The following is a 5,336-nucleotide window of genomic DNA, read 5'->3' as shown; positions in this document are numbered from 1 at the left end:
ACTGCATCCAGGAGCAGCACTGGCACAGGTAAGGCTGTGTGGAGCGGGGAAGGTGGCAGGGAGGTGGAGAAGTGGTGTTCCTTGGTGGGGAAGGGCGGAACAGGGAGACAATTGGGCTCAGAAGGTGGGCTGGATCAGTGGAGCAGACCACCACTCTATTCTAACTCCCCTCCTGGCCCACCCAGCACTACACTGGGCTTTCCGGATTTGGGCTAGATTCAAGATGCCCCTTTTTCAAGGTGGCCTAGGCTTTACCCAGGGTAAGGAGAAATATATCCCCTTATCCTGAGGAGATCTACAGCCACCTTCTAACCTATGTTAGGATACAGCTCAGGCTGTGTGGCATGCTGTGCCAGCACCGGTTAGAGCTGGGCTGCCCACTGTTTTTAATGCTGTATTGTTTCATTAATGTTGTGTGTTTTAAATCCCGTAAGCCACTTTGAGTGCCTGCCAGGGAGAGAAAGCAGGGTAGGAATCTTGTAAATAAAATTAAATAAATAAGCTGCCTTGAGTGCCTTTACAGGAAGAAAAGAAATTCATTAAATAAATATAAATATAATATAAATAAATATAAACGTTCTGGGTGGAATTCTTTTATTAAACTTTGTATAGGGATATATTGCCAGGAAAGAATAAATTCAGAGCCTTTTTTTCTCTCCCTACTGCCATTGCTGACTGAGCAACAGAAGCCAGGTTATTAGGTTGTCAGGTACATGGTGGGAGAGGAAAAACTGACTTCTTCTCCAACACTCATTACATCTGAGCTGGAAATGATGGAGGTGGTGTCTGGTGCGTTATACACGTGCCAAATTGTTATTCCAAACCATGTAATTATGACATGGCAATATCACTAATCTGCACTGTGGCCTTGAGAAAAATGGAATCAGCGTGAACACATGTAATGCGATCTTTGTGGTTCACATAGGGATTCTCCGGCAGGTCTGAATGCACACAATCTGACAACCTTGCAGAAGTTAAGCAGTCTGGTTACCTTCCTTTTAGGGAGATTGCTTGAGAACTCCACCTAGCCCATTTGATGTCCTTAACAGGAGAAAGGTAGGCTATAAATGTAATGCATATAACTCTATGTTATGTACATTATCTACATTAGGTGGATTGTTCATGACAGAGAAGCTGTTTTTAGCTGTATGCCCATAGAAAATGCAAATGTGTTCCTGCCCTCATTTCCAAGAAAACAGAAATAACTACTCCATAATAGCTGCAGCACCAACTATTCATAATATTGCTACCTTTGTTTCCCTTTTATATCATAATGAACATCCACAGGGATTGAATGTGTTCCAAGAAGTAAAGGAATAACTCATGTTTTAAACCCACTACAATTAGGAAATGCTTTATAGTAAGCTTATTTACATCAAGCTTCTTTTTCAGGCATCCATTAGACATTCAAAATAACACAAGCTTTGCCACTTGAACCTAGATGCAAGAATGCCGAAACCCTAGAGTAAATTGGAATTACATTTTTGTAGTAATACCTGCCTTGCACAACCACGTTAGATATGGGAGAAAATTGTGATAATGAAATAAAAAGACTTAACACCACTTTCTACACTTCTCATTAAAAAAAACAACCTGAAATCTAATTTTAAAACTGTTTTACTTGACTTTATTTATTATTTAATGGGGGTGCATGGGTAATGACTGTTGCTGCATCTGCAGACACTATACCACCTATATCATCTACTTAGTACACTTTTAAAGCAATTATAATTTATAATTATATTGTAAATTTGAATTTAAAAACAACAACCAAAAAAAAACAACACTTTCTGCACTTCTGACTTTGGAAAACACCGACATCCATGAAAAAAGAAAACCATTTTCTCCCGCCTCTACCACTAGCTGATGCACTTGTATAGAGCTTTAGAAAGGGTTGGGCTGAACTGCATCACATCAAATCCTTAATAGTCAGGCCTAAACAGAGCCAGTGCTAATTCTCCAGCATTTCTGTTTTGCACAGCAGAAAGGAACAAAAGTGGGGTCCATGTCGGTTCCAATGTTGTCTCAACTAAATATTTTATTTGTATATAAGTACTTTTAGGAAGGAGGAATTTCTCCTGGATTTATGATTTAATAGTAAAAAAGTGAAATCTAGAATATGAGAAATGGAAAGCATTTTAATCCAGAAATACAACCTAGTGAATTAAGCCAATAAATATTGACTTTCCATCCAGTTCACTTAATATAAGAAATACATACCAAATGTCAAGGATCAGAGTGTACCACAAATAGACCTTGACACCATTTATAGGAAACTTCAGATGTCTCTTCCAAAGACTCATGAGTGATATTTCCTCATGGACTCTTACCCCCAAAAGCCAATTTGGTCTATAGCCCCATCGTTTTTATGACAGAATATGTCATCCTATGGCATGAACGATGGAAGCAACCTTCCCCTTCTATGTTATTACTCCAGTGTTGTTATTTAGCTGGCTCTAAGCCTGTCTTTTTTCAAGCTACTACATCATCTATCATGTGGGTCAAGCTATAGTAGAAATGACAGGTGATATCTACAGTAAATGATCATCCTGGAGGTTATACATAGCTTCATACATGACTGAAGGGGATGCTGAGAATTATTAAAATACCTGCAGCTGTCGCATTAGCCCATCAAATGAACTCCTGTCCTAGAATCAAAGGAAACCTAAAGATTAATGAGTGGTTATATGACTTAGATGATGCCTTTTCTATTATATTGTTCTCATAGATCCTACATCATAGAAGCTTATTTCCTGACTTCCATCATATTCTAGTTTCATATTCTAGGGTGGGCAAAAGAAAAATGGAAACCGGGGGATGGGGGGACGAGACAGGACTGTAGCAACTGAAGTAGGTTTAATTCAAAATGGCTAAATTTGATGGAGTAAATGAACTGCAGTCAGAAAAGCTGCTGAGGGTCAGCTACTAGGGTCTCTGGGGATAGGGACAGGTTTAACCCCTATTCCAACAGTGTCATGGAATGGTGCTGATTGCTATGGGGGGAGGGGAGGGGCTGTATTTAGGATATGACTGCAGCAGCAAAGCTTCTCTAAAATCTAGGTGGTCCAAGTTCTGACTAAAAATATTTAGTCTTCCCCTGGGGGCTGGGGATAAGAATAGGCCCTCAGTTTGGCTGTACTTGTCGTAAGAGGCGACTAAACAGCCACCGGGTCGATGGGACTCGTCAGCCTGGGAAGGCAGCTCATCTGAGAGAAGGAAAACTCTGACCCCAAGCCTCCACTGCCTTGTGGCTACATCCAGTTATGGAAAAGGCTTCAGGAGTCAACCTCGAGGCAAAATCAGGAGCCGGAGTCCCTGAGGCAGTTCATGGCTGAACACAGTCACGTTCTGGCAACTCCTGCGACGCCGCTGGAACCAACCATATTGGCCTCTGCCTTTCCATTGGACCATTCCAGCGACGTGGAGAGGGGGGATTTGCTGCATGGGTAACAGCCTATCCTCCATACCTACTTTACCCAGGCTTCGCGCACTGGAGAGGACACTCTGTTCCAGAACCACCATTCAGAGCGCGACACCATAGTCTTCCGAGACTGAAGGATGCCAACAACAAGGTGGTCCAACCTTTACTACAGGACATCCTTCATGAACTGTTGTGCCCACATGACTCATCTGGATTCTTCTCTGCTGAGTGCTTTAATTCCACCAAAAGAGCAGTAAGTAGGTGGCACATTTCTGTCTAAGCCCAATCTCCACTATCCTGCTCCTACAAATCCCTTTACAGTACACATTCCCATGCATAAAGGACAGGTTGTTTCTTTGTATAAGCAGCACAATGTATGCACATTGCTGTCTCACAGAACAATCCTAAACTATGCTGACTCAGTGGGGCCCCATGGCCCTCGCTGTAACCAGCGCGGCTTTGGAACAGGCTCTACGTCTCTTCAGAGTAAGGGGATATAGCAGACACAATTCTTAGCAGCCCCGTGTAAGGCTGCCAGGCCTGGGAGGGAGGATAGAATATAGTGAACGCCCGTGTTCTGCCTTCCCAACCCAAGACACCCCTTCCCAACCTCCATTCCCTATCTCCCTCTGCCACCCAGCTCATTTCTTACCTGGTGGCCGCTCTTCAGGATGCAGTGGGGCAACCGAGGCCACCCCACTGGTGCTGCTTGCTCTCCAGGTGCTGAAAACTTGCTTTACATCAGGTTCACAACACCCTTTGCTGGTGCAGCAGCCGCTGGGCAGGTGGACGAGCAGAACTGGAGTGTGCTCTCTCAGTGCTATGGATTTTCCAAGGGAGGTTACCATATCCACTTCTTTCCTTTTCCATTTAACTTCTACCACATCTAGAAGCTCTAATAGGCATTGCCTATGAATTCGACTAAATCACTTCTGATTTGGCTTCCAAGTATACGGTCTTCTGGGTAGGCTTTTTCCAGGCATCCAATTTCAGGTGCTTGTACTTTCCCCACCCAACAGTATCTAATACACATTTTATAAAGGTACTTTTTAATATTTTGAAGCTAATGTTTTCATCTGTGTGACCTTCCATATGGCATAAATGAAGCCAATATAATTTCTAGAAGGATCTTTGCTTTGCTAATTTTTAGGAGGATTTTGTTTAAAAGTGTTGTTGGTTCCAAAGAAGAGAACTTTAGACCATCCAAACACTGAAACCATTACTTTGACAAAGAATGCTTCTGTCTCAGGACTGAGTGTGCATATACTCCCCATGCAGTTGCCCAAGGCATATTGGAAATAATTTATTTTCAGGTTTTGAGTGATATCTTTTTAAAGAAAAATTGGCAAAATTAAAATAACATGTTTTTAAAAGTCACAGGACAGAAATGTTGTTGTTGAACAGATCTATTTATTGGGAGAAGTTTAAAAAAAATATTGATAACATTTCTTGTATTTTATTTTTAGTAATGGCCAATATGTATTGAGTTTACTTAACTGAAGCTTCTTCTTTGATTATTCTTTATGAATACTCTTCTATTTTTTTTGGGGGGGGGGGGAAGTGAACAAGACACTTTCAGAGCCTGTTGAAAGGGAATTTTAAGTAGCTACTTAGAACAAATGAAAACTTATCTCTGCCCTTCTGCCTGTTATTTTTGAAGGGATGAGGTAGAGGAAAACTTAAGGTAACTAATTCAGAAAAAAAACTGTGGAGTCAATTTGTGGGTCAACTTGAACTGTCTATGGTATTCCCTTCTAATTTACTCTCTAACCTGCATGCCCTGCTCTCCAGATCAGGCCTGTACCAAGTCATTATATTTGAGTTTCCTTAAATTTTTTTCCTGTTTTCAGCACCAGTTCAGTTAAAAAAAAAATTCCACTGTGGTTGACTACTGGGCATTTCCCAGATTCAGCTA

This window comes from Tiliqua scincoides, chromosome 3 (genome assembly GCF_035046505.1).
Source record: "Tiliqua scincoides isolate rTilSci1 chromosome 3, rTilSci1.hap2, whole genome shotgun sequence".
Taxonomy (NCBI): Eukaryota; Metazoa; Chordata; class Lepidosauria; order Squamata; family Scincidae; genus Tiliqua; species Tiliqua scincoides.
The sequence above is the reverse complement of the archived record's forward strand: the minus strand, read 5'-3'. Positions refer to the sequence as shown.